Raw genomic sequence first — 9414 nt, 5'->3', positions numbered from 1 at the left:
TGGAGATAGATCCTACAGGTTGAGGGCTCAGATCTCAAGACTGCCCCCATCCAGCAGGTTCTAGACCCAGACTCTGTGCTTCTGACCCACTGGCATAAATCAAAGTTTCCCCAAGCTCTCCTCGTATTCGGGTTTGCTAGAATGACCCCCTAGGGACCCAAGGAAACATGTTTATTAGCTACAGAGGCCGGGCGGTGGTGGCGCACGCCCTTAATCCCAGCACTTGGGAGGCAGAAGCAGGTGGATCTCTGAGTTTGAAGCCAGCCTGGTCTACAGAGTGAGTTCCAGGGCAGCCAGGACTGTTGCACAGAGAAACCCTGTCTTAAAAAAAAAAAACTCCTGAGGGTAGGGTATGGGGATGGAGCAAGGAACTTCCCTGTCCTCTCGTGCACCATCCTCTGTGAACAACCATGCAGGATAGCCCCAGCCTTGTCTATGGAGACTTTATTGCCTAGGCATGATACAAGCACAGACACCAGTGCAGAGACGTGATTGGACAAAAAGAGATTGTTCCAGTGATGGATGACTGAATGGGTGGGGGAACACACAGCAAGGCCTGTTAGGGTTCCTCTCAGCATCTCTGGGCAGCATTTCTCCCTCTAGGGTGATGGGGAGGCTGTTGTGACCTCTGGTAGATCATAGAATTTCTTTACAGTCAACTGCAAGATGGTTAGAAGAAGCCTGGAGTTTCTACAGCCGACCTGGGGGAAAAGAAATTCTGGCTTTATGGCCTGCACCAGAGAGGGGAAGCTTAAAGTGGTAAATATAAATTTAAAACACACACATTATACCACACAGGTATTTTTGAGACAGCAGTGCAAATAGACTAAGATATTCCCTACACTACTTTTGTATATTCTCAAATTTTTCTGTCATTGTTTGCTGATGAGAAATGTCCGCTGCACTCTGGGTGGCACCCTCGGAAGCAGGTGTTAGAGAAAGGTAAAGGCTTTTAAAAGTCAGGTGGCTTAGCAAGGAGACAAAGCCCTGGCTTCAACCATCGGCACAGCATAGACCACATTGATCTCCCAACAGCACTCAGTACCTTCTAACATACTGTAAACTACATCCCCAGACAAAATAAAGCCATTTTCTTGGTCTGGGCCCTAGAACTAAAAGCTAAATGGTTCTCAACCTGTGTGTCAAGACCCTTTTGGTGGTTCGAACAACTCTTTCACGGGAGTCACATATCAGATGTCCTGCATATCAAATATTTACATTATGATTCATAACTAGCAAAATTTACAATTACAAAGTAGCAATGAAATAATTTTTGGTTGGGAGTCACCACAGCATGAGGAACTGAACTGTACTAAAGGGCCGCAGCATTAGGAAGGTTGAGAACCACTGATCTAGGGGTTAGACAACTGATCCTAGAATAAAATCCTCTGTAGTGATAGTCCATGCATGCCAATGACTTTGAAATGCATTCTGGTGGGGGGGGGGGGTGTCAAAACTGCACATCTGGATTCCTCAGCTCTGTGACCCCCAAGTGCACACAGTGTATCTGAAGCAAGAGCTAGGATAGCGGTACTGGGGACCCTCTGACACTCTTTGTCCTTCCTGGGGGTCATTCCAACAGGCTGACCACAAACTACAGATGGAGGGCCTGTGTCCTAGGAGACGAGTCATGAATGAGAACAGATACGAGCTAAATACCTCCGCCTTTCTCACGGTGATCTCCAAGAGGCGCTGCCTGCCGCGGCTCAGGGACCTACCATGGGCTCTTGGACTGGGGCCAAAGCCTTTGGTGAACGCTTGGAGTCAGGTGTTTCTGCCTCTTGAGAACAAAGATGAGGTGGGGATCAGTTCAATAAACTACACAGGTGACTCTTAACTAAGGCAAAGGGGATAAAAAGGAAACCCTTACGAAGAGGGAGGTGAACCCCATTCAAACTGGAGCAGCCGGGCCCCACCCACCAAGGCGCTCAGCCCTCTATACAAAGACATATCCTTGAGCAAGAGGACGCTCAAAGCTGGGAAAAGAAGCCCTCCTGGGCCTTGGCTGCGAGTTTGCTTCTCACGGCTCAGCTCCCTGGAAACCTCCGGGGAGAAATGACTCACACACACATCCCAGCATCCTCTGCTCTTGGCAAGGGCAGCTTCTTGCTTCCCCAGCCTGGAGCTGCTGAGGGGGATGAAGTGTGGATGCTTTCTCGTCTTGCCCCCCTGCACTGTTCACAAACACAGAAAGACCTCATTCACAACCGGCTATTGAAAGCTTGCTGGAAATGCAAATTGCTCAGAAGCGGATCCTTCTTTTCAAACATCAACGTTGCATATTCCTGATGAGAGCTGCTAAGCAGGCCTGGCTTCCCGAGGCCGCCGGAGGCTCCTGAATGTTTGCAGGGAGCAGAACTTGGGGCTGGCAGCCGAGCAGGAGGCTCACCCTTTCCGGGATCTGCAGGTGCCGGGTCTCCTGCGTTTTTGCAGAGGTGCCACTTTTGTCCCTTCATTTGGGTCCCGACAGAGCTGTTGCTGATCCACAGCTCAAATCCAGAAAACTGGATAAGCTACTAAATGAGCCAGTAGCTCCCTCCACCCCAGTAACCCGGAGGCTCTAGGTAAGGTCTCCCACCCCAGACTCTGAAGATGACTGTCAAGAAGCATGAGGCTGGCTGACGGTGCTCCCCACCCTCCTCTGGTGCTCCTGACCCAGCCCCCAACCCAGTATTCCAGGGTCCCTTGTTCCCCACAGGCTCTTCCTCTCAGGCATCAGATAGCAGTCCGTGGGGCTGAGATAACTGAAGAGCCCAGGCTCTTTCTTCCCTCTCAATAGCCCCATCCCCCACCAAACAACCACTTGGGTGGTTTTCTTCAGGATTCTGTAGAATTTTACACTAAAGATTTGCACCTGCTTTTTCCACTTTCCAAGAGAATCTTTTCACGAAATGTCGTTGTTTGGGGTAGGGGGGGGGGGGTGGGGGAGTAGTTGGTTTTACTTTGTTTTATTTTTCAACAGGGTCTCACTGTGTAGCCTTGGCTAGCCTGGAAGACATTGTGCAGATCAGGATAGCCTCAAACCCACAGTAATCCTCCTGCCTCTGCCTCCTGGGTTTTGGATGTGTACCAACATGCCCAGGATGTAGCTAGATGGCCTAGAACTCATGATCCTCCTGCCTCAGCACCTCCAGTAGTACTGGGATAACAGGTGAATGTCACCAAACCCAGCCAATTTCTCATGGCTGCGTGATGTTCCAGCATATGCCTGGTTTGTAACGGATCAAGCATAAGCCGGCCAGGCTTACATTAGTATCTGGGTCACCATACCACTCAGTGAATTCTGTCTGTGATGTCAGTTACAGTCACAAATGAAGGAGAGGAAACCAGGTCCATCTGCCTTTGACAACAAGGGGAATCTAGTGGCTGGTGTAACTGTATAATCCATAAGTAGCAGGCTTTGAGGACGGTTTTATCCACAGACTCCTTTCTTTCCTCACTCCCCTTTTACCTTATGTGGTATTAGTTTCCCCCTGTGGTTATGATGGTTGTGTCAGAACAAAAAGATGTGATCCCTTCCTCACCCATCATAACAGCCTGCCCTCCGACATACAACAAAAGACAGGCTAACAAAAGCATAATGCATTTACTGAGTTGGTTTTATTTGACACTCAAGCCCTTCAGTACTGAAGACCTCTAGGTCTGATGAAGCGCAGCTTTAATCCCACCATTCAGGAAGCAGAGGGAGGCTCTATGAGCTTGGGGCTAGCCTGGTCCACATAAACAAGTCCCAGAGCTACACAGGGAGACCCTGTCTCAAAAAGATAAATGAAGGTGGGCGGTGGTGGCGCATGCCTTTAATCCCAGCACTCGGGAGGCAGAGGCAGGTGGATCTCTATGAATTTGGAGCCAGCCTGGTCTACAGAGTGAGTTTCAGGACAGCCAGGGCTACACTGAGAAATCCTGTCTCAAAAAACAAAAACAAAACAAAACAAACAAACAAACAAAAAACAAATAAAGAGCCAAGCTTCAGAGAAAACCATTTCCAGACCTCGGTTTGATGAAGCGTGGACACCCACATCGACATGTGACTGAAGAATGTAAATTGACAAACTGAAGGTGAAACCCAGCAGGACCTGTCTCCTCAGATTCTTCTTGGCCTGGGTGTAGCGTTCTTTCCTCCTGGCTATGGGGCAGAAGCATCTGGAATGATAGCTAGCCCTCAAGGGAAAAAGTTCCCTGACTTGTAGATTTTTATGGTTTAGGGAAAGGTTCTTGTTCCTATGTCCCAGCTTGAGGAAGAATTCTGGTTCCTCTGACTCTTTGGGATGGAGGGGCAACAGGAGCCTGGCAGCAAGTCAGAGGTACTGAGCTGCTGAGACCGTCCAGGCTTCCTTGATTCAGCTCAAAGCACCATACTTTGGAGCATTGTTTTTGAGCTCCAACAGCTGCCAATAGTACCTAAGGTTACAATAGATCTTTGTCCCCACCCAGAGAGCATGCCCATGAGCCTGTCGATCTCCTAGCATCCCAACCATAAGTCCTATGGTTCAATCTTCCTGGATCAACTTAGGTCACATGAACACCCATGACTGGGACCAGGGAACTGCAATTACTCAAGTGGCTTACAACACTCACGGCCCACTTGTGAGTTAAGGTTGGAATTATTACCCTTGGATCAAGTAGGCTGCGTGAGGGAAGGAGGACATTAGAATAAAAATCTAGTTATTTTAATAGACAGCTATGGAATATTGAGGACTTCAACATATGTCAATTCTCAGTATTTTTTTTCCCCTTTTGAAACATTCTCTTTCAAGGGATCTAGAAGCTTCTCCGGTGTTTCACTTTTTATAAATAGCGCTGTAATGGGCATCCTCCAGTAGATGTTTTGGAAAAGATCCTTCTCAATGCTGTTCTCCTCTGATTTCTAGAGAAGTTTCTTGCCCTTTGTCCAAGGTTGCTCACACACACACAAGCAGGCTATCTCACACCTTCACTTCCGTTACCTACCCAGACTGGTCCAGATGGTCTTCTGAGGTCGGTCAACCGTGATGAAAGAGTGTTCACATCAAATCAGAAATCCTGACTGGACAGACCCACCCGTCTTGTGTCTTTAATCTAATTCTTTACTCCTCACTTTAAGCCAAGCACATTCTTGATAGAAATTTGTCTGGACATCAAGTAAACTGCCCTTCCTGTATTCTGTGAAAACATGGAAGTCTACAGAAATATGACTGAAGTGGATACGGTAGTGTACTGCCCACAGATGAGTTGACTACCTGGGACTCTGGTGTATTCACTGCTGGCCATTTATACTAATACCAATTGTTTTAACTAAAGAAAGCTGCCTCACCCAGAATCATACCATGTTCCCAGGAGGTAATGTAGGTTGAATGGCAAATCCGTGTGTGGCTAAGAAAAGCCTGGATCCAACCCTCATTTGGGTATAATTCTGGAAGGCCATCCCAGCTGAATGGAAAACAAACAAATAAACCAAGGGCGTGGCAGCTCCTCGGTATGGGTTGAGGTGGAGGTTTATCGTAGATATGAGTGAGCACAGCCTGAGGCAACTGGAGGGGTCCAGACTGAACCAGGCCATGAGTGTGGGGGCCTCTGCGCCATACAGTACAGCTGAGGCTCTTCATACAGTTTTTGGTGGAAAGTTGGGAAGAAACGAGAACCCAGGACGTGTCTCAGCTCCGTGGTTTCTGTGTCTGCATTGGTCAGTCATCTGGTGCCTCATTACAGCAGCAGCTGAATTCCAAAAGTGTTTCAACTGGACACACCCCAATATTCATCCCTGTTTCAAGTTGGCTTGCCTTATTTTGGCTAATGTCTTGTTGGCCATGGCCTGAGTCCACATGAAACTACATAAGAATTTTAATACCAGGAGGTGTGGCTCCCCTGAGGGCCAGTTCAATAATCTATCACAATCTGCTTTCTGACTCTCTCCATGATTCATATCTGCTTGTAAAATGAGTCACCCCTAAAGAAAACCTGACTTCCAGAGTCAGACTCAGGTTTGAGGTCCTAAGAGTCACCATCAAAGTCAGATCGCAGAGTGATACAGGTGAAGTATTTCAAGGGGTATTACTGTTTGCAGAGATCTGTGAACTACAAAGACCGATTGTCTCCCCTGCATACAAAGGAAAAATCGTGGTGGGACAGAGACAGAAAAACTGCATAATTCCCTTACTCAAAAAGGCTGAGTGAGGGCCGAGGGGGCTCGTTATAACCATAGCTGTTTTAAAAAAACCTTTTACAGCCAGGCGGTGGTGGTGCACGCCTTTAATCCCAGCACTCGGGAGGCAGAGCCAAGCGGATCTCTGTGAGTTCGAGGCCAGCCTGGGCTACCAAGTGAGTTCCAGGAGAGGCGTAAAGCTACACAGAGAAACCCTGTCTCGGAAAAAAAAAACAAAAAACCAAAAAAAAAAAAAAAAAACCAAAACCCTTTTACTTACTAATCTGGTTGCATCCCACAACTTTTGGTATTTTATTTTTATTTCATTTTAGATTTGTTATTTTATGTGTGTGTATGTTTGGCCTGTGTGTATGTCTGTGCACCATGTAAGTGCCTGGTCCAAGGAGGTGCCCTTAGGGCATCAGATCCCCTGGAACTGGAGTTCGATCATTGTGAGCCACCATGTGGGTTCTGGGAACCAAATCCTGGTCCTCTGCAAGAGCGCTAAGTGCTCTTAACCACTAAGCAATCTCCCTAGCTCCCTGTTTTCACCTTTTTTCAATTAAGAATATTTCTCAACATCAATTATGATTTTTTAAGACTGTTCCATGGGTCAATTCAAAGTATATTGCTCAATTCTCTTAAATTCTAGGAATTTTTAGATATCCTACCGAGATTGATTACAACTTACTATTTCTATGACTGATTACTGATTTAATACCTCACATCGTGTGTGTAGTGAATCCTTCAAAGTTTTGTTTTGTTTTTTAAGGTAGGAAGGGTTTATTCTGGCTCACAGTTGAAGATACAGTCTGTCGTGTTAGCAAGAGCCTGAGGCAGCTGGTCATGTTACATCCTACGGTCTACCTTGGTGGATGCTCTGCACTTTTTAATTTGGTCTGACAGTCTCTGCTTCTTACATAGCATTTAGTTCCCTGCTATTACCTATTCACAGCTTGGACTTTTCTATGTGTCTGTTTTGTGTGAGTAGTTAGCAGGGAGAAGGTCTGTTTGTTTGAACAATGCTCTTCCAACTTCAGGGTGGTTGTGCAGGAGACTTCCCTCCCACAGTCTCCCCTGTGCAGTAAACACAGGCCCCAATAAAGCCCGTTGTCTCCTTCTGGTCTCTTCTCAAGGTAGACTCAACTGTCTCCGCAGAATGGGCAATTTCCAGAGTGTCTAGCCCCAGACTAGCCCCAGATAACTCCACAGCATCTGGACAGAAAGAGCATTCCAGAGAGTAACTGAGTGCAGGGTCCTGAAGAGAATGGAGACTATGGAAGGCAAGAGGTTGGAGCTGCACGTATGAGGGGCGGAAAAGTTCTAGAAAGCTGCCCAGTCACCTAGAGGAGCTAAGAGCCGAGAGCCCTAGCAGGCCAAGCTCAGAGCTGCAGCACTGCATACTGGACACTGGCTTCCTAGCACTCAAGGCTCAAGGCAGCGTGCCTCTGCCTTTGAGAGCCTAGGGTGTAAATCACTGGCTTGTGTCTGCTTCCCCAGGGTTAAAGATGGAAGCCACTGGCTTTGAAAACCCAGCTCAAAGTGTCTGCAGCTCAGAGGTGCAGGGCTACCAAGTTACCGAGTTACTCTTATCCTGTTTGGGATTTCCATGAGAATACTGCAAGAGAACCCCAGTAACCTTGCCACCACATTGGGGACCAAGCTCCCGACATGTGAACCCTTGGGGGTACATACTTAAGACAGCTATCCAAATAAGGAAGAATCAATCCACACAATAAAGACCATGGTTGCTTCCTGATCACATTGGTAACCAGCACATTTCCCCAGGAAATTTGGACCATAGAAACTTAGACTCAACCTCCTGCTTGATCAGGCCAACTAAATTTCAAAAGAGACTCAAATCGCTGGCCTTGGTGGTTCATGCCTTTAATCCCAGCACTCAGGAAGCAGAGGTAGGCAGATCTTTGTGAGTTCGAGGCCAACCTGGACTACATAGTGAGTTCCAGGACAGCCAGAGCTACACAGAGAAACACTATCTTAAAAAACCAAGAGGAGAGAGAGAGAGAGAGAGAGAGAGAGAGAGAGAGAGAGAGAGAGAGAGACCCAAATCAAGTGGCTTTGAAACCACCATGATACTAACTAACAAGTCGGCTGTATCCATTGCTGGAGAGTCAGATAATGACAGATTCCCATGAAGTCACATTGGAGCTGTGGGCAGGACACCAGGGTGGCAAGTGCTGATACACTCTCTGCTGTTGCATGCTGAGTGTCTCTGCATACAGGATTGTCCCCTCTAGCTCTCTCAGTCCGTGTAGGCACACTCCAGGGACCTGTCTGCACTTCCTCCTGAAGTTAAGTACTGTTAAGTACTGTCAAGTACTCCCGGGCCCATCAAGAACACAGCAGGGGCTTCCTTGTGCCAGGGTTCTGTCTCACAGCATTCTGTGTTTTGTTTTGTCTATGTATTTGTTTTAATGTTTCAGGTTTTTGTTTTGTTTTATGTGTATGAATGTCTTTGCTGCACGTTTGTCTGTACACCATATGCATGTCTGGGACCTGCAGAAATCAGAAGGAAGCATTCGATTCTCCCTAGAACTGGAGTTATAGATAGTTATGGGCTGCCATGTGAGACCTGAGAATGAAACCCAAGTCTTCTGAAGAACAGCCAGTGCTTTTAACTCTAAGCCATCTCTCCAACCCCTCCTCCGGTCTTTTTAACACACCTTCATCAAGTAAAACTGAGACGATTACCTCCATATGAATGCCAGCTGGCATGGAAATATGTTTTCCTGTGCCAGATTGAAACCAACCCTTGCCAAGCAGATGAAGAAGTGAACTCTTCCAATAGTGGTGCCCTGTCTGGCCATCCAGCAGCCAGAACACAGGCTGGGGCTAGCCAATGAGTGCCCACAATCCATGTCAGAATGTTTCCAGTCTGTACTTTCTACCAGCCCTCATTCTTCTATGGGTCCTGTGGTTTCTCTGATCGCTACTCCTCAGGAAGCTCCCGGTCTCCCACTCCCACCTACTAGTACACGGCCCATAAAACAATAGTCGGGCAAGAAGAGAGAGCCCCGAGAGAGAAAGGCAGGAAGAGAGAGCGAATGGTGGAAAAAGAAAAACTGTGGAAGTGAAAACAGAAAGAGGGGAAACAGTGCAGAGGAAGGAGGCCCCAAGCAAAGGGGTCAAAATCGCGCCCTTTGTTTTCCAGATAGCCCTTCCTTGTCACACCTGACCCCCACTTAAATCCTGCTGAAGTGGACAGGAAGGGCAAACCGTTTCAGAATCCCAGTCTCCGGTTACAGCCACTGAACGCCAGAAAGAGGAGCTCC

This window comes from Peromyscus californicus, unplaced genomic scaffold (assembly GCF_007827085.1).
Source record: "Peromyscus californicus insignis strain IS unplaced genomic scaffold, ASM782708v3 Scaffold_21__1_contigs__length_65335640, whole genome shotgun sequence".
Taxonomy (NCBI): domain Eukaryota; kingdom Metazoa; phylum Chordata; class Mammalia; order Rodentia; family Cricetidae; genus Peromyscus; species Peromyscus californicus.
This window is presented reverse-complemented; position numbering follows the sequence as displayed.